We start from the raw sequence: 20,425 nt of genomic DNA on the forward strand, positions 1-20,425 counted from the left end.
AAGGAGAAAAGATCTAGTAAAGTAACTCCATTTCCCAGACAGCAGTGCACTCACAGTTAATTGCAAACATTGTAGGGGCACCGCATGTCCACACAGAACACTTTGGGATCTTTTGGGATTATTCTCTACTGGACAAAAAACAGCTTTTTAGGATAATTACTTGATACATGTACAGTGGTAGAGACACCCTACAACATCAGTAATGTTGTACTATAGCTTATGCTGGATTTTTGAACAAAAGGTACAGAACTGCACCATAGGACCCTTGCTAATGCACAAATGAAGTAAGCACCCCCATAAAAGCTGACTTAGTTGATAGCCCTAACATAGCCCCTGTGTGTTCATAGCTACACAGTAGCTTGAACTATTAACTATGCTATCTGTAGCCATTACCCACTCAGCCCTGCTGACAAAAGGCAGATCAAGTGAGCAGGTCACATTCTTCAGTTCTCAAGATGTATGTGTGTGTTAGGGTGCTTTAGCAACGTAAAAACCATTAATTACTGAAGGCAGCCCTACAACCTGAAAGCAACGTTCTCAACTGGGAACAGAGTCAGAAACGTTCTACATCACTTCAGCAGTGCTGTTTAATGTCTGGGACAGATACAGAAATTGTAGGCCTCCACACAGTGTAAATCATAAACATAGAAGCAGAAAAAGCACAGGTAGACATAGTTTACTGGGAAGAAGTATAGCCTAAGAATAATCTGCTGATTATTCTTTCAGGAACAACATAAAAGATCCATTCACGTATTTCAAAATCGATGACTGACTGTAACCATGCAAGGTCACAGCGAGCTTTCTTGCTACTTAGTTCCATTAAGGTGGACATTAAAAAGATTCAAATTCAGTTTAAACAGATTTTCAGCCCAGTGAACCCGAGGCAAACTTTAGCCAGGACTCCCACGTTTCTAGGCAATTTCACTTTCTGATCCTCCAATGGTAATTACTGCAACAAGGACAAAAGATCTTTATTCGCCTGTTAGTAATTTACGCAAAACGGGATTGCTGACCTAGTAGAATTAAATAACCCCCCAAAATCATTTTTTAAGATAAATATATCATATAAACCTGCTCTTTTACATAAGCAATACTGAAGTCTTCCCATGTACTAAACTCATAGGTCTAAGCTACGTGGAAGTATTGAGGTCACAGATCTCACTTCACCACCATACACAATTTGACAAGATAGGCTAGAAGCAAGTTTAGCTGTGTGTGTTTTCATTTCATTTTTTAAAATCACATGCAGTATACAAACCCGCGTTAACTCTGAGGCAACGTTTTGTTCACTGAAACAAGGCACTGCTTTAAGACAACCACATGCGATGGAGATTAGGCAAACAAGAAGCTGGAAGTTTTTCTTTGGTTGCAAACATCTCACTAATCTCATTAGCAGTTTAGAAAATGCAAAATAGCAGCCAGCCTTCCTTACAGTTTTCAGAGATGTGGATGCACTTCAGTTGTCCTTCAACGGCTGCCAAGCACACAAGTCACTCAAATGCACAAACTCAAAACACAAGGTTGTGAACAAAACAAATGCTTAGTTTACTCAATCAATCTCAGCTCAGTCTTCTCTGTGCTTCTCCCCCTTCTGAGGAAAAGGAAAGCTTTTAATGACATATTCAATTAATGCTTGACTGATGTACAAGTAGGTCAGCCACCTACCCTACCATCTAAATTGGACTGAGGCTCAAGGAAATTGGGACAAAGGCCCCATTACTACCATTCTTGTACTTGCCATTACCACGGTGCTTTTTAACTTAAAACGACTGGGCCATCACTATAAGCATGAAAACTGCAGCCTTCAACCTGCATCTAAGCAACAATCAAAAGACAGAAATCAGAGTTAAACAATACAAAGCTGAATCAATTGCTCTCTCAATATTAGCATCTGATAAACACCAACATTGAAAATTCAAATTCCTATGACCACTTCTAAAACTCACATGGTCTGGATCCAGTCCAGACACTGGGCATTGGAACGGGTTGCCAAAGGAGGCTGTGGATGCCCCATCCCTGGAGGCATTCAAGGCTAGGCTGGATATGGCTCTGGGTAGCCTGATCTGATGGTTGGTGACCCTGCACATAACGGGAGGGTGAACCTAGATGGTCATTGAAGTTCTCTTCAACCCAGGCCATTCTATGATTCTATGAAAATAATACTCCTCAGTGCCACAGTTTTTATACAATCAGCCTAAATCTGTGTTCAGCACCTCGGGAATTTTCAGCAGTCTTATAAAGGTGCTATCAGGGTCTACCTTCAACTTCAGATTTTACTATCTAGGTAGTCTTTTGCTTATGAACTCAGCCTGATTACCTGAGCAGATCACACATCATATTTCCCTGTGAAGCTCCACGTTCTCTACCAAGATCTGAATGCACCGTGCGGGAGCTGACAGCTAAGATGGCAACATCATGCTCATTTCCAAGCAGGGGGCACAGAGGCAGGGCAGTGACCTAGACAGAGCTGCCCTGTGACAACGCCAAGGGAGAGCTCTTCGTCAGCAGTCAGACCAACACCTCAGTCTATGGTCCAGAATAGCTCATGGTTACTGAAATGAGTCACCCGTCTAAATACGATTACTGCAACCAAGTCCTGTCTGCATATGGATCGTCAGTTAAGAGTTTGAGTAGCAACGCAATAAAAAAAGATGGAACAGTTCAACAGCTGAAACAGCAGCTGTAAGTTGAAAGCTTCAGTTATGCTGCAGTGCCTTAAAGTTAACAATGAAAATAAGGCTTCTATGAGATCAAACATTCCTCAAAAACAATGCGCTTAGTCAATGAATATTACTTTTCGTTTAGCTCTCTCTACCATATGGCAGATGGAAGTGAGCTATATATGAATTAAAAGTACTGCAGAATAAAGCTTCAACAATCAAAGACAGTGAAGAAATTGTGTTAATATACATGAATAACACACCATAATTATCTCTTTCATAATCATGCTCTCCACTGTCACGGGTCAGATGAACACGCATATCAGCAGAAAATTTATGAAACTTTTCTAGTTCTGGTTCTGAAGACCTGGAACTTTAATGCAACTGTCTGATACACGCAGTATTAAAATAAGTAAGCCTGCATCTAGAAAACTGCGTAGAAGCTCTTCATTTCGTATTTCTGCACACTGTTTTTCAATCTTTCATGACATTTAAATGGTTTTAGAGGAGGGTAGGCATTCTTAGTACTTCACTGTGATTCCTACTTTAGACCAGTGGCAAACCATGGTCTGCTCAAATAGCAAACCATACCAGACCCTGGAGGTTATAAACTGACCAAAGTCCAGTTACATGCGCAAAGCTCAATGTCAGTACTGAAAATAAACAGCAGAGATGATCTCTCTCAATCATTCATGGTCAACTTTCATGGGAAGGTCACAAGTTGCTTGAATCCTTTAAGAGAATCCCTCCAGCAATGATTTTGGTAACACCTGCTGAAAGCTCACCATCACAAATAACCTTCACACATCCAAGCAAGCTCCCAGCCCACTCCTGCTTTTAAGAGCCATCACATGTCCTTGCTCCTCAATCTTAAGGGGAGAAAAGCCCTAAAAACGACAACAAAAAACAACCAAACCACCAAACCCTACAAAATTTCACAGTACATTTTAAAATATAGTGTGAGATATATATTTCATATTCTTTTTTACTTATTTCAAAGCATGCAAAGATGTCTGTCAGACATACATCTCATTCAAAAAAAATAAAGCACTAAAAACATGAAAGGGATTGTAATTCTAAATGTAAGAGTTCTTGTGCATTCACATAGGATGAACCCCTGGTACAACGATGCCAAGGGTCTACAACACACTCCTGTAATAAGTCTCACTATCTGTCTTTCATTTGAAGTTCAGGTTTCTCTACCTGAAAGATAAAATAACAGCTACCTCATTGCAGTAAAATATCTGTACACTTGAAGGAAAGACACCCAAAAAGAAGAACAGTATTGCACTTAAACCACAAGTTTTACCACATGTAAAAATCATCACACTTTACTGAGAATTCCAGAGTTTAAGAACAAGAACCATCCAACCCCCCCACAACTACTATGAGCTTGTAATAACACTCATGTTTAAGTTAATCTGAGACTTCCTTTCAATGACCCTTCTGTTGAGACTGTTCCTTCTTCCCACTGGAAGTGAGCCTCAACTTTGAGTTCCTGCAGGATCAATGAACTACATTTGCTTTAGAACAAGACTCAAGTCCGATTCATGTGCCATCGGACAGAACTCCCAGACCCCTTTTCTAGGGCTGCTCTCCTACCTCCCAACCCCCCTCTGGACTCAGAGCCAGCCAGGGCTGCCCCACAGGCACAGACTAGCTTTTGGTGAACCTCATATGGCTGCTGATTCCCCAGTCTCCCATTGGCCAGGATTAAGTCATAGAATCCCAGAATGGTTTGAGTTGGAAGGGAAGCATAAGACCATAGGCTTCAAATCCCGCTGCTGGAATCTGGGACACCTCCTGCTAAACCAGGTTGCTCAAAGACCTCTACAAAGTCTCTGTACCTTTGAGGGGCTCAACAGTTCCTCCAGCTTAGCACTGTCCTCAAACATAGCATGCACTCCGGCCCTGCATCCAGACACTACCTCTAGATCAAACCTTGCCATTACAAAGGAGGCAAGGATAACAACAACAGTCTGATCTTAATTTCTTTCTCTGCATGTTTCAGGTATTTTAGAGGTAGCACTGCTGAGTAGTAATGGTAGAAATACAGACAATATTTTGGCTGTGCCTGAGTTTGAACACACAGAATGGAAAATAAATCAGAATATAACAAATTCATTTATTTCAATTCATTTGCAAAATATTTTGTCTTAGTCAGCCTAAACTGTAGGGTTAAATTGTCCTATTGGTGTGGTTATACCCAGCAGCTGGCTCAGCATCACGCAGTCCTTCACTCAGTTTCCCCCTTCTCAGAAGGATGAGGGAGATAATCGAGGGAAGAAAAAAAGGAAAACTTGTGAGTTGAGGTAAAACTATTAAGGTAAAGAAAAGGAAAACGATAGAAGCAATGTCCATATCTATATGTACATATATAGAGAGATGCAAATAATGTATACATCAAGAGGTGAATAAGAAACTGCACACCAGCCTGCAATCAAGGCTCAGCACCCCTTTCAGAAGTCCTTCTGTATGATATCACATGGCATGGAATATCCCTTTGGTTGATTTACATCAGCTGCCCTAATCCCGTTCCCTCCCATAAAACAGCTTGGGTTGGAAGGAACCTCGAGGATCATTAAGTTTCAGTCCCCTTGGTGCAGGCAGGGCTGCCAAGCACTAGAGCAAGTACTAGATCACATTCCCAAAGCCCCATCCAACCAGGCCTTAAACACGTCCAGGGACATGGCACCCACAGCTTTTCTGAGCAACCACTCTTACAGTAAAACAAACAAAAAAAAATAATTAAAAAATCCCCCTGGCATCTAATCCAAATCCCCAATCTTTTAGTTTAAAATCATCCTCCCATGTGCTGTTGTTGTTTACCCTTGTAAAAAGTTGACAAGGTTGACTCTCCCTTCAAACGGCCGCAATGAGGTCTCCCTGCAGCCTTCTCTTTCCCAGCCTCAACAAGCCCCATCCCTTCAGCTTGTCTTCACAGGAGATGCGCTCCAGCCCTTGGATCATCTTCACAGTCCTCTTCTAGACCTTCTCCAGAAGCTCCACATCTTTCCTGTGCTGGGAGCCCCAGACTTTGATGCAGTACTCCAGCTGGGGTCTCCCAAGAGCAGAATAGAGTGGGCAACCCCCTCCCCTTGCCCTGCTGGCCACTGCTCTTCTGATGTAACCCAGGATACCATGGGCCTTTTGGGGGCTGCAAGTGCACACTACTGGCTTGTGTTGAGATTTTCATCAACCAGGACCCCTAAGTTCTTCTCAGCAGGGCTAATTTCAAGGATTTTTTCTCCCAATTTGCATACATATCTGGGATTACCTCAATGCAAGTGTAAAGCCTTGCACTTTGCTTGGTTTAAGCTCATTACGTACACATGGGCCCACTTTTTAACTTTAATCAAGGTCCCTCTGGATGGTATCCCTTCCTTCGGCTGTATCAACCACATCACTTAGCTTGGTGTCATCAAACTTGCTAAGGGTGCACTCAATCCCATCATCTGTATTACCGATAAAAGCATTAAACAGTACCAGTATCCAAGTTGAGCTACCACTTGGTTGGAATAAAGAATCTACATGTAATTCAGCTTTTGAAAACTTTTGGTAAAAGAAGCTCCAACTACCAGCACAAAAAGCCCTTTGAAAGGACTTTAAGCTCCTAAGAAAATCAAAAGTAGACTGGATTTTAATTCTTTCTGTAGCCAGCTGTTATTGCAAAACAACGTCACTGCAAAACAGCACTAAACCAAGCTGCAACTCTCACAGTCCAGTAACATAGAGTCCAAAAATACTGCAAAAAAAGTGTCTAAGGGATCTCTGAATTTCTGCATCAAGTTCATTCTTCTGAGGTGCCGAATAACAATGCCTGGTACTGACTGGAGCAGTTCAGAAATGCAACACAAGAAGGGCTATGTGACACCAAAAGAGCTCCCAAGGTTTTTTCCTCATTGATTGCTTGTATTCCAATACACAAACTGCATCCCTATGACATTCGCTAAGAAATAAGAAGTTTCTACAGATAGCCTTTACATCCTAACAACAGCCCAGCAAAGATGACCTTCTGAAAGCATTTATTACCAACTCACGGCTCTTACTAATGACTAGCAAAATTACTGAAATTGTGAATCCATCCCAAGTCAGTAAAAGTAACTCCACGTGCATTCAGCTGGCAGATGTGAACCAAAGCACACCATCATTGTCTTTTTTCTAGTCCCAGGGAAAGGTACAACTCAGTAGACAACAGCACCAAGTAACACAAGTAGGATTGACTGAAAGGAGAACAAGTCATACTAACAACCCTGACCCAAAATAACCAGCATGCAATGCTACAGAAGGGATCTTCCAGCTACACGAAAACCTTCTGGCTCAAAGTCAAACATCAGTAAGTAAAAACCCACAACTTTTTTTCAACAAGATAGAACACAAAGTTTATCCCAACTCTGAAGATCCCTGAACTCCTTGTTCATAGTCCTCCTGTCAGGGTATTTCAGTGACACAACATCGCAAGAAATTATTCAATTTCAAGATCTGTTCATTCAGCTAAACAAAGTCAACCAGTAATTTATATACGAGGTTGTAGATTCTAGGTAAAACTGAAGAAATCCAACATCCCACACTAAAGTGGATTTTCAAGTAGGTAGGTTCTCACTTGCTTCAATACTTTAGGTTTCAGGAGGCTGACTTTAGACAAAATGTGAAGTTGTACATTGATACATGTATGCCAAATCCCTACTTGCATTCACATTTCACTCAGTTTGATGATTTTTCTTCTTAAAAACAGAAAATACTGCAGGAGGGTTGGCCATCTGGCAAGCGAGATTTAAAAGTGCCTTTTTAAGTTTATACAGTAAAACGTTCAGCAACCCTTTCAGTACACAGAGCTACATAAAGCTGCTTAGCATGTGGAACTGGGTGATGTTGAAACACATAAAAGTTGCAACTTACATTCCTTCCTCTTCTAGGACAGAGACTATAGCCAGATTGAGATTTTTCACAGTACTCCCAATTTAAACACATATGCTGACTCTGATGTAAGTGCTTAGGTGCAATATGCTGTTCTTTGCACATTCCTATAATTCTCTCCAGCCAGCATTGCTGCATAACTCAAGAAAGTACCTAAAATTTCATTCATTCTGGACAGCAAACATAGGTTCTAAAGAACAACACAGACTCGTGGAAGACTAATTATTTTGAAACAAAATTAGATACAAAATCTCCCATCTAATACACAAAGGAATGGGACAGGCAGCAGCTAACCCTCAGCAGCCATGAAACAGCATTCCCTGTTCAGAAATGTTATGCTACTGGTAAATGAGGGATACAGCTTTAATATCACTTGCACTTGAAAAAAGGAAAAGCTACTACCCTCAATTCTTATTTGTGTTGCTGTTCTCAAAAGGACCTTGTGAAGCCCAAGTACATTGCCTCATACATATAGCATTTTATTTTAAGAAAAAGCAAACACACATAAACCTGTGAGAGCCATCACAACAAAGCGATTTAGCAATGGCTGAATGTTTTACGTTGCTTATCTCTCTCAGTTTGCAGGTCTAAGTATTGTCCAAACCCACTTCCCATTGCATTTTCGGCACTGTTTCAGAAGATTTTTAACTTCATTCTCTAACTGCTCACTGCAATACAACTTCATAGATTCATCCCATCCATTATTTTTCTGGATAAATTCAGAATACGTTTTTAGAAAAGCACATTTGTATGATCTTCAGCTTTAAAGAGCTAACCTGTCCATAAGCACTTCTTGATATTTTTCCTACTGAAAACATTGATTTCCAGTGAGTATTCCAGCCAAAGTAGATACTTCACACATCCTTGAAAGTAAATAATTTCATAGAAACTTCATAAACTTCCCAGCTGAACTAGCAGCCTCACAACTCAATCTCAGATTTATCGTAAAGGACACAATACTGGCACAGCATTCTTCATTTAAAAGTGTAGCACATTAACCATATGTATGAAATGTTAAATAAATCTCCTGGAAAGAGCCCAGCAGAGGCCCATGAACATGATAAAGGACCTGGAGCACCTCGCTTATGAGGGAAGCTTGAGAAAAGAAGACTGAGAGGGGATCTTATTAATGTTTATAAATATCGTAAGTGCGGGAGTCAAACGGACACAGCCAGCCTCTGTTCTGGGGACAGGACAGTGGGAAACAGCCATAAACTGGAGCTCTGCACCAGTATGTGAAGGAGCTTCTTCACAGTGAGGGTGACGGAGCACTGGAACAGGCTGCTCAGGGAGGTTGTGGACTCTCCTTCTCTGGAGATACTCAAGATCCACCTGGACGCCTACCTGTGCAGCCTGCTGTAGGGGGCCTGCTTTGCATGGGGGTTGGGCTCAATGATCTCTGGAGGTCCCTTCCAGTCCCTTCCCCCCTTATCTGTGATATGCAGAAAAGGGAAAAAGAAAACACACACCATGAAAATACCTTTTATACTTGAATGCATCAAAGCCTGCTTGACTTTCTATCCTTCTCTATTATGCAGTAAGATTTCTTGGAAATGACATAACTACTACAAGTCTTGCTAAAAAGACAGTAATTCTTTTGAATGATAAATTGGAGACATTGCATGCTAAGTTTAGCACAGTTTGTGATTGCACAAAGTGTTTCTACAATACCTATTAACATGGAGAAGCAAACTTATCTCCCATAAAGCTTCATTTGTGAGAAAGAAGAGGGCAGAAAAGGATCAAAGACCTCCAGCTGCACTTTTAATTTTTCTACAGGGCAAGTTAAAAGAAAGCCACTAAACTCTACCCTTATAGGAAGTGAAACTACTGTTTTAATAGTCTGATCAAAGTCAATAGCAAAGGAGCTATGGGCTGCCTTACACCGAAAATAATCCATAAAGATTTGTTTTATACAGTAATTGATATACGTGAATGTATTAGAGCTGTTCCTGACTCAACAACCATTGAAACTGCACTCCACAGATTTTACTCATGATACTCATACAACTAGCAACTACGCAATAGCCTGATCTAAACCAACTGCTAAAAATACAGTAATTAGATACAGACTAGATACACATTGTTCTCCAATACTAGAATATCACAAGCTTAAGCAGAAGCAGCTGCTCATATGCTACTCTATCCAAAGGATTCATTAGCCAAATTCTAAACAATTTTAAGATTCACATACATACCCTTTAAAACTATACTGATTGCCTTTTGTCTCCTCCACTGCGTGCTTAGGAACATAAATAAAGATGAACAGACAAGACTTTCATGCTATCTGCTGAATGAACTTTCATCTTTCACAGCGTAGAGCACAATTAAACAAAGAAAGGAACGAGGTGTTTTGCAACACGGCTCACTCTGCTTTCTCAGAACGATACTCTCCGATAGTCAATCTGTGTACTTGTTTAAGAAAAACAACAACAATAGTCATTATGTGGAACAGCACATTGCTGGGAATAGCTAAGAAAACAGATGGGGCAGTATCATAGAACAAAGGTAACAGAAGGATCCAATGAATTCTACTCAATTACTTTTTGTGGGAGGGAAAAAAAATTACAGAGACCACAATAAGGCAGGGAAGCATGTTTTGCAGTCTAGGAAATAAGAGATATGGTGGGATTTCTAAAAGACAGTTTCAAAACTGCTTGATTCTTTCCATAGGAATGACCCGATCTTGAAAATAAAACACCGAGACAAAATTTAAACTAGAAAGCTAGCCCTTCTAAACTCGATTTCATAACAAATTGTTAAGAGATCAGCTTAAACCTTCTGCTAGGAATTTACAAAAATTATTTAGCATTCTTTTTTTTTTTTTTGATAGCATTATTTAATAAAGCAATAAAGAATTATGTAAGACTATGTATCAGTGTTACACATTTACATTCCTTTAAAGTTACTCATAGTTGAATATTTTAGAAGTCAAAAAATAAAGACTTTTTTGCTCCTTTATACTGAGAAAGCATTTCAGTTCCAAAAGGATTTGAATGCCACCTTCTTGTCCTTTCACTTGGAAAAAAAAAAATATCACAGAATCACTGAACAGCCAAAGTGGGAAGGGATCACTGGAGGTCATCTGGTTCACCCCCTACTGAAGGCAGGAGGATGCCTACAGCAGGTATGCTCAAACAAAATATTTGAAGCCAAATTTCCAGAAAAATCAAGCTCACCTTCAAATTGACTTTTCAAATGATCCTGAATTCATATGACCCGTTTGGCTACGCAATTAAAATTGGTTAAAACATCAACGTGGAATTCTCAGAGCGGGCAAAGAGGAGGCCAACTAAGATGTTCAGAGGGCTGGAGCACCTCTCCTATGAGGAAAGGTTGAGGGAACTGGGCTTGTTTAGCTTGGAAAAAGAGAAGGCTCTGGGGAGACCTCATTGTGGCCTTCGAATACTTGAAGGGAACATATAAACAGGAGGGGGAATGGCTGTTTACAAGGGTGTATAGTGATAGGACAAGGGGGAATGGTTTTAAACTGAAAGACAGGGGAGATTTAGGTTAGATATTAGGAGGAAGTTTTTCACTCAGTCTGTGGTGACGCACTGGAACAGGCTGCCCAAGGAGGCTGTGGATGCCCCAACCCTGGAGGCATTCAAGGCCAGGCTGGATGTGGCTCTGGGCAGCCTGGTCTGCTGGTTGGTGACCCTGCATTTATCAGGGGGGTTGAAACTATATGGTCTTTGATATCCTTTCCAACCCAGTCCATTCTATGATGATCAAGAAGCATAAGTTTAAAGAAATTTTCAATTTCATTACCTATAAATAGTTCAAGGTTACAGCCTCTAGGTAAGTGTTCAATCTGAGCTGTGTCACAGCAGCTCATGCAGCACAGCTTCAGCTCCCTATGATGAGCTATACTGTTACACTTATGAAGACTCTTTTTAATTATATCCTGACCACCTCTGGTCTACAAAAGACCATAAAAATGTTTACACAAAAAGTTGTTTATGCCTAATATTCACTTTATAGCTTAACTTTATACAAGTTATTCAATGTGCTGCTTAGCTCAGTCCTATCCTGCCTACTTTGTTACAGCATAAATTTGTTCTGCTAACAGAGGCCGATCGGGTCTTCCCCAGTGTCCTCAGCCACTCCCCCTGAGCCACCCCGATGCCATCAGTTCAATTCAGGAAGCCAGGTTTCACCCAGCTGAAAACAACTCCGCCAAAAATAAAAGTTTCTTGCTGGATGAGGGAACCAACTCAGGTCACAGCACAGCCAGCCAAATAGTGCCAAAACTGAGCACGTAGCAAGAACAAACAGCGGGGCCCCAGGGAAAGAACTCAATTTCCCGTTCCAGTAGCAGCACAGGCTGTCATTTGTTTTGAAGTCGCTTGGGTTGACGCAGCAAGTAGAAGAGGCAACAAGTTTCTGAGCGAGCTTAACAAGTTACGAAATACCACCCTAACACGAGGGATAAGCAAGAACATCTTCAACACTGGAAATAAAATTAAAAAAATAAGAAACAACAAGCAACTCTTGAAAAAGAGTCATAGACTCTGGAAAGCAGAAAGGAATCTATCTGCACTGCTCATGTGAAAGTGGCAGGCACGCAAATTATTTAGAAAAGTGATGTTTTTGCACTTGGCAATATTAACTCCAGCCTATCTACTATCACTAAAGCCCCGTAGCACACATCACATGACTGAAATGTGAATGAGTGGTTATAACGAATGCAAAGCAGTCTACTGCCACACAAAGGGACATGCTGCACTACCATGGGGGTCCTTTGGTCCCTTGGCATCTCACCTTCCCAACTCTACAACTTGCTTGAAATCTACTTGTTCCAGGTGACAATACCTCACCTCAGAGCATTGCATCCAACACGAAGAAACTCCCCACATGTGCTGTCTTGCAGAAGAGAAATAACAGCTGAAAGACTGACTACTTACACGACAAACCCAAGCTGAATCAGATTGCTTCCAGCATCAACTGAGAAGGGCCAAAATTGGCAATCTAATGAAGTAAAACTAGCAGAAAATCACCACGATTTGTAATAGCTGTACACAAAGTCACAGCGAGGAAAGAAAAGTAGCTACAGACAGCAGGATAACTAACAGCTGCGGTGCTTATATGGAAGATCATCTCCTTAGACTTCCACAGAATGTCAGCATTGTGACTCAGAGGTTCAGAAGTGCCTACTCAATAAAGCCATCCCTGAAACACGTTCCTGAGGAAGATGATGAGGAAGAAACACTGAAGGAAAGGAAATTCATTCTGAAGTTGCACATAGTTATCTAGTCTGTAGATACTGTGAGCAAGATGTACAAGAGCTGCTCCAAAAGTACTGCCTCGCATTTTATGACGTTGGCCCACAGTGTCATTGGTGGTATGGCAACACAGGTTGAACCTTCCCATCAATATTCCCTTACGTTTTGCTGCTGTGTGACATATGGCAGCAGAGAGGCAGTCTGACAAAATGGTGTCTGACATGGAAGTGCAGATGAAGCAAAGGGGTATCACTGAATTCCTCCATGAAGAAAAAAATGGCATCCACTGACACTCACTAATGCTTGGTGAACCTTTATGAAAACCAAAGTGTCTGTGAGCACAGTGAGGCAGTGGAGTGGTGCATTTCAGCAGTGGTGACAGCAATGGGAAAGACAAGTCATGTTCCAGATGGCTGCGCACAGCTGTCACACCACAAAATGAAGAGCATCTCTATCAGCTCACTTGCATGAATCAACTAATAGTGGTGATTATGTTGAAAAGCAGTGTTTTGCAGCTGAATATTTGCCCTACAAATAGCATTATTGTGCTCTCTGTATCTGATGTCGTTTCCATAGAAATAAATAGAAGACATTGCTTCCCAAATGACTGATATCTCATTACACACGTTCATGCACACAGGGACGTGCATGTGTGCACCGGCCTGTACCTCCAAACATAGTTATTAACATCTACTATATCAAAAGGCATAATTTCTGGTGTAGCACAATTGGCACCACAGCCATTGTTAGGCCACCAAAGGTGCAGGAACAGAATAGAACTGAGTCTTTCTATTTAGGACTGGATTCACTAAGAGAGCACAGAAGTTGCTTTGGAAAGTAGCACCCCTGAACCACAAGTTACTGGTTGATCACACTTAATGCACACAGGCTGGTTGTTCCTACTCTCAGCTGAAATAGTCTTTACAAAAGACAACAGAGCAAGAGTGACTCACAGCCCTAAAAGTTCCCTGGGGGGCAGAAAACCTGCTTGTGGAAAGGACGATGGCAGTAAAAGATACTCCACTTGATGTAAGCCAGTGGCAATGCTAGTGGCCTACCATAACAGCCAGCCAATACAAATAAATAATCAAAGAGATGGCAGCACTCCCAGTTGCGGGCATGAGAGTTCCTAAGAAATTTAATTGCCCAGAAGAGAAACGGCAAACCACTTGATTTATTTCTCACTGTAGCTCAATGACACAAGTCCAACAGCATTCTTTATTTCAAAAGATCTCTCCCAACAGGCAAAAGTTAAAGAAAGCTTGTTTAAAGCAAATGGTTTTCCAGCTTCAGTTCTCACAGGTAAACCAGAGTGCTCATATTTCGGAATGGAACTGCCACCTCAACCCAGCGAGGGAGGGTTCAGGAAAAATTCCTCTCAGCCAAGTTGAGCTGGAAGCTTTTCCAAGCCATGCAGAGAGTTCCTTCAAATTAAGCACAACTGTATGCTGACCAGACATTGGATGGCTTAGATTGTCTAAGTTATCTCAGGAAAACAACTACAGGTTTAGCTGTAATTATTATAGGAGAAAGAAAACGTTAAGAGTTTGGGAAACTTCTTTTTAAAACATTGGTTAGCAAATGTTAAAGTAAGTGTGTCTGCAAGCTGATGGTGTACGTTCATATGTCCTCACTAAATACTAAGAACTCTCTTAACATCTAAACTTGTTATAGACCTACAATTTCTGCTAAGAAGAAAACTGCTTCTCTATTCAGCAGGTCCATCCAGCAGCATCTGTGAATGCGCCAAGAAAGCCTCTACTCAGGGAGAGGATCAGAGGCATAAGTAAAACTCAAGAGGTGCCCATTCGTCCTCTGACCCACAGCAGAACCTTTACTGCAATCCGTACTTCATATTACCAATGAAGGCTGGCACACTCGGGATTTCCTACTCATCCCCTTTTGTTTTTACCCATACAGTTAGAAATACAGTAACAACTTGGAAGTGTAGATCTATTAAGTAGAAAAAAATTCTTATTTCAATTCTTATTTCAACGCTTGCCTATTGTTACTATGTTAAGAAAGAATTTATGTGTAAACTGGATGCTGTTTCTAGAAACCAGACACGCTGGCTATGTTCCAAAAGCAGAGGTTGAGATACTAGCTCTGAGACCTCTGCTAGTTCACCTCTTTTGCTGTTACAACCACCAGACAGCAAGGTATCGGGCTGATATGCAGAAAAGATTCATTTATCAACATACTTAAAACAACAGACTTTAAAGTCCTACTTATGTTACTCCTGTACGAAACAAGCACTGCAATGAGACAGAGTATCACATCTCCGCAGAAAGATACTTCACAAGGAACACCACATTCACTCGGTTTTAGTATTATTAAACAACTCACAACTTTCTAATCAGAACCGACCGGTTTGCAAGGAAGTCACAACTGTGAGATACTGAAATCACAGGGATAAGATATTTAAGATATACAGTGATATACTTCATAGATGCCCTGAGAATAGGTGCAACATACTTTGAATGTTTAGGTATGTCAAGGTAACAACAACACAACAACACCTGTTCAGTTTCAGCAGAGCTGTGTGAATCATATTAATATAACTTGACAGGCTGCTTTTACACTCTCCATTTGTGCTGCTTTACTGTGTTCTGCTTATTGGTCACTACTCTAGAGCACATGATAAGAGGCAAAGAAGCTTGACTAAGATCTTTGGTCCACAGATGCCTTGGAATTCTTCAAGCAGAGGAAAAAGAAAGAGGTTAACAACATGCACTGGCCCAAAACCAAACACTCCAAGACACAGGTTTCCAACTCTGTCAAAATATTTACAATACGTTGTGTAAGCCAGGACTGCTTTTAAATATTTGCATATTCTAAGAAGTTGAAGCAAACCCCATCCACTTCATGGCTTTTAGTTTGGGGCTTTCTTTTTTGCATGTGTGATTTTTTCCTTCTTCAGAGCTCATTATCATGCAGTGCTGCTCACAAGACCCACGCTAAATATATGCCTGTTTGCTAATTGGGGTTGGGTACCTTCTCAAATATTGACACATCCTGTGCACCAAGACTCACAGGACTCCAGCGATACACACCACTTCACAACGGCTCGAGAAGAATAACTCACACTCCATAGAGCACACACCAAGGCAGATCCTAGATCAGCGCCATCAGAGAAATGATGACTGCTCTCCAACCCCAAGCGAGGCACTTGGACAGAACGGCACACAAAGGAGTGACGTTTAAGTCTCATGACAAATTTGATTACAACTGCAGACTGGGAACCAACGCTACGATAGAACAGCTTTTCTGTTACCAGCTTCAGGCTGTTTGTTCTCACCCTACTGAGCCAGCTAGCCAGGTCACATTCATATCAGTGCATTGCCTCATTCCATTTAAGCAAAGACTTGGAATATTTACCTCTGTTTATCTCAGCACAGTCACATCACTTAATGCCCGCTTTCTTCTTTTTCGCATCTCCAAAACAATTTATCAATACATTAAGTCATGCAATAATAATAATAATAATAATAATAATAATAATAATAAAAAGAAATATAGCAATTACATTTAGATGAAAAGGAAAAAAACCCGCCGCATTCTGAAGTTTTCTGGACTAATTTACAATTTGAACTAAATCCTCTGTTAAAAACAAAGTTGTTCACCTCACAAACTGGGCTTCAACTCAAGTATGAAAGACTGGAGGTATCAGAAAGCCAGTAATCCATTCATTTACCTTAGAACTTCTTTAAAAAGCCCAGATTCCACAAAACAACAAAACACTGCTCCAATGTGGGCACATTTGAATATATTTGTAAACAAAGAAGCACCACCTTCATTCAAGTCTGTATCTACCAGTTCCCACTCTCTTTGTAAGAGAAGATGCACCTTCTTGCGAGCAAGCTGCTCCTACAAAGCACACACTGCCACAGAAGCTAATTTGTATCAGCCCTACAGACTGATAGAAGCACAAGATTCTTGCCTAGCAGCATGGCTGAGCATTTTATCCTCTGCCATTGCTGCAACAAGCACAGAAGTCTCACATTCTGCCTTTACAGGCTACCAGTTTAAGTCACAATAACCTTTAGACCCATTTTAATCACAACCAGGGAAGCACGGAATTAACATGAGGATACCTTTAAGGCAGCAGCTCAGTCAGCTCCGGAGTAAGAAATGGAACCCATATGCTGGACAACAACATGAGAACATTTCTCGTGTCTAACCACATCAGGCCCAACAAAGTAAAATGAAGTTTTCGCTACATGGTTGACTTGTGCAATATGGAAACTATCTCATAAGCCAGTAAGATACATACATACATATATATATATATATATATTTAAGAATATTTGAGACCATCCATGAAGATGCATACAGCCAACATCAAGACCATCAATCATAAATGCCATCTGTCAGCTCGATATTAACTACCTCACCCACTCGCTGCACACTGATTTTAAAAGGGAAAAACAGAGGAAAAATAATTCCTGAACAGTTTTGTTTGTCAATCATTAATAAGCTGTTTCATCACTATGTACAGCTGTGCCATGCATACTCCTTTTATGGAAGACGTTGCTTGATGTGTGGTATGCAGTTTAATCCCCGAGGGCAGTTTTAGTGTTTATTCTAGCATGGCACTGCACAGCATGCAGACCCCAAGCCAAAGAAAGTAACTCCAGAACTGTAAACTACGCAACAAGGGGAGTTAGGAGCAGCCATGTTAAGCTTGACTCCACAGAGAACAAGGCAGCACCTGCACTACTCTCCTGTTTACCGTAACTGAGCCACAGTATAGAACGTGCAGAGATCTCCAAAACGATGCTGTATTCTGCTAATTAGACATGCCCTGTGTGTTAATGCTTGCTGCTCATAAAGCTGATTCAGTCATAATTGGCGCAGTGTAACTACTATCATTGAAAGCAAACTGCAAGTTTGACAATACGTAATTTCAGACAAGCACAGGTATGAAACAGCAAGCACATTACCCAGGGTGCTAATGACCTTCATTGCTGAAAACACAATTAGGAAGAAGTTTTGCCTGCCTGAAACAGTGTCAGTGAGCAGTTTTAGCTACCTTCCACCATAAAGCAAACAGGTGTCTTCCCACCCCCTACAGAAAGCAATGTTGTTACACTAGTCTCATCATGGACATAAGACAATGATCTTTTTGTTGTAGTAAAATGAGAATGAAAATCCAGCTGCTTACATAACAGCCTTCTCCAGGACTCCTGTAACAATACACTGCTGAGGGTTTCACCTTCTCAAAGCAGCGGCAAAGCCCTGTCTTTATAGAAGATCTGAAAAAAATCTGGTATTAAATCCAAACGAGCCAAAGGAAGAAGCTCCCCCTTGTAGCAAGAGGCATAAATACACTCATTACATACAGCAAACTTTCAGGCAGCCTGCTGTGAGGACGTGGAAAACAGCAGATCCTAAGGCTCGTTTTTACCCCAGTCCTGGTCATGAACAAGCGATCAAATTCACTGAAGAAAAAGCACGAGGAACCACAGCATACTTGTTTTACATTACCCTAACCAATCTATAGCTTTAGTCACGAACAGCTACTAAGAAAAGTGAATGACGAAGACAGTAACGTCACGTTTAGCTTTCTAAGACTCCGCTGACAAAGGTCAGCAAACATCCCTCGCACCTTCCTGGCTTCCCCTGCAGCCGGGGCAGAGCAGCAGCCCCAAAGGGCTGTGGCCGGGAGCCTCTGAGTCACGGCAGCCCGAGGCAGCCAAGCAGCCGGACCGGGCACGGCAGATGCAGCACGCAGGCAGACGCTGCGGATACCCGGCGCTGCTCTGACCAGGTAGCTCGGCGCTCATGAAGCGGCTTCTGTCTCGCCACGAATGTCTCTTTCGGGGAGAACACACGATTCTTTCCACGTGACAGAAAAAGGGAAAGCCAAGAGAGAAGGCGGAGACGGCAAGCCCGAGAAGTCCGACTTATACGGGCCGTTACTGTGCTCGGGAGGCTGCGAGCAGCTTAAAACCTCGCTTTCCCCCGCCGACAGGCTCCCTCCCACCGTATCGGTATCCTTACCTGCCACCAGCCCGGCGCACGGCACCGCAGAGCCCGGGGGACAAACGCCAGCCTCCCTCCCGGCCCTCCTCCCCCCGCTCCCGTCCCGCAGCCGTCAACCCCGCGCCCGGCGGGCCACCGAACTTCCCCGCGCACGCAGCCCTTCCCTCCGCCCGGAGCGGAGCCTCCCCAGCCGCTGTCGTCATTCCCCGCGAGCCCCGGCCCTGCCCTTCCCCGCCAGGCGCCGTGCAAGGAGAGCTTCACCTTCCCCGCCGCAGCCAGCCCCGGCAGCACGGCGGGGCCTGCGCTCGTCCCCTCGCGGCGCTCCCCGCTCAGCCCGGCTGTCACCCTACCCGCCCCGCCTCTTCAGCCCGAGAGCGCCGAGCCTCGGCCCGCCATCCGCCCTCAGCCGCCTCGGCGGAGCACGGAGCGCCGTGCTGCCCCAACCACCCCCCGCCCGCCCCTCCCCCGCGAGGCTCCGGCAGGCTCCGAATCCCAGCCACCTCCTCTCGCCGCTCCCCGCGGCCGCCAAACGGCGGCTCCTCCCTCACCTGGAGCCCCCGGAGCGCCGCGAGCCACCGGCCGCGGGGTCCGCCGGCAGCCAAGGAGAGTGCGGGAGCCGCAGAACAGAGCGAGCAACCGCCCTGCGCTCCAGCCGCACCAACTGCCGCCCGCCGCCCCTCCGATTGGCTCGCGCCCAGCCGCCTTCCGATTGAGCGAGGGCGGCCAGCAGGTTCCCGCCCCGCCGCCCCCCATTGGCTCTGCGCAGCTGCCAATCAACGTCTCTTCCTCTTCGCTGTTGGGAGGGGCGGCGGGTGGTGCCGGTGGGCTGGTGGACGCCCGCGGCCGTTCGCGCGCTGAGCCGCAGGGCTGTGGCGGCAGCGGTCGGAGAGCGGCTGGGCGGTTTGAGCGCCCGGGAGCGGTGAAGGCTTCGCTTTCTGTCCCGCTGCCGTGGCGGGCTCGCTGAGGAACGTGCCCGCCGGCAGCTCCGTGCGGCACGGATGATGGCTTTGCTGCACAGCTCCCGACCGGCTCGGGGGGACCGCAGAGCGCCAAGCCGGCCAAGGGCAGTGCCGCCTGTAGCGCTGATGTGGCCGAGGCGCGCCGGGCCGCGCCGCACCTGAGCGGTATCGCGGGGAGAACTGTTACTCGGCTTTAGCCTATCTGCTAGGCGTGTTTGTTTTAGACGGCGTGATTTCAGGTTCCAGGCGGATACCGGCACGGTAACCTTGTTTTGTCCCCTTCGTTCCCTAAACCCCAGGCTCAGGGTTTCCCTCCCGTCGGCCCGTCTCGGTGCCGCTCTGGCTCCTCGCCGTCCCGGGGCAGCCCGCTGTGGGGACGGCGTGCGCTCCGGGTCAGCGGGCAGAGCCGCACTGCAGCCCGCGCACTGCTGTCCTGCTGGCCAGGCGTCTCACGCCAGGCTGCGTGCACCGGCCTCGACGCCAAGTCTTCGTCTACTCTTTCACTAAGCGAATCACTCATTAACTTAAGGACTTGTAAGAATGCAGGGAATTTGGATCAGGCCGGTGTGACTGTGAGAGCACGGCACAGGAGGAAGTTTTACCTGTCCTCAACAGCTTGTCTCGAATGGCAGATAGCCATACTGTGTGGTTTGGGCAGGCTGTTAAGCTTTCAAACATG

At 43.8% G+C, this 20,425-nt stretch overlaps 1 protein-coding gene across 4 annotated transcripts in view; it reads right to left on the bottom strand.

The window, feature by feature from the left end:
• PACSIN2 (protein kinase C and casein kinase substrate in neurons 2) overlaps window positions 1-19,472 on the bottom strand; it is a 59,815-nt gene extending 40,343 nt beyond the window's left edge. For 2 of the 4 annotated variants that reach the window (XM_072328415.1, XM_072328386.1), the window contains exon 1: window positions 19,336-19,472. The gene's annotated coding sequence lies outside the window, so the exon portion shown is untranslated. Of the gene's footprint in view, window positions 1-19,048; window positions 19,073-19,335 lie in introns of those variants that run through there. The other 2 variants (XM_072328423.1, XM_072328406.1) reach the window with 2 other exon arrangements.
• Window positions 19,473-20,425: the final 953 nt, after the last annotated feature.

The sequence above is a fragment of the Excalfactoria chinensis genome, chromosome 1 (genome assembly GCF_039878825.1).
Source record: "Excalfactoria chinensis isolate bCotChi1 chromosome 1, bCotChi1.hap2, whole genome shotgun sequence".
Classification (NCBI taxonomy): Eukaryota; Metazoa; Chordata; class Aves; order Galliformes; family Phasianidae; genus Excalfactoria; species Excalfactoria chinensis.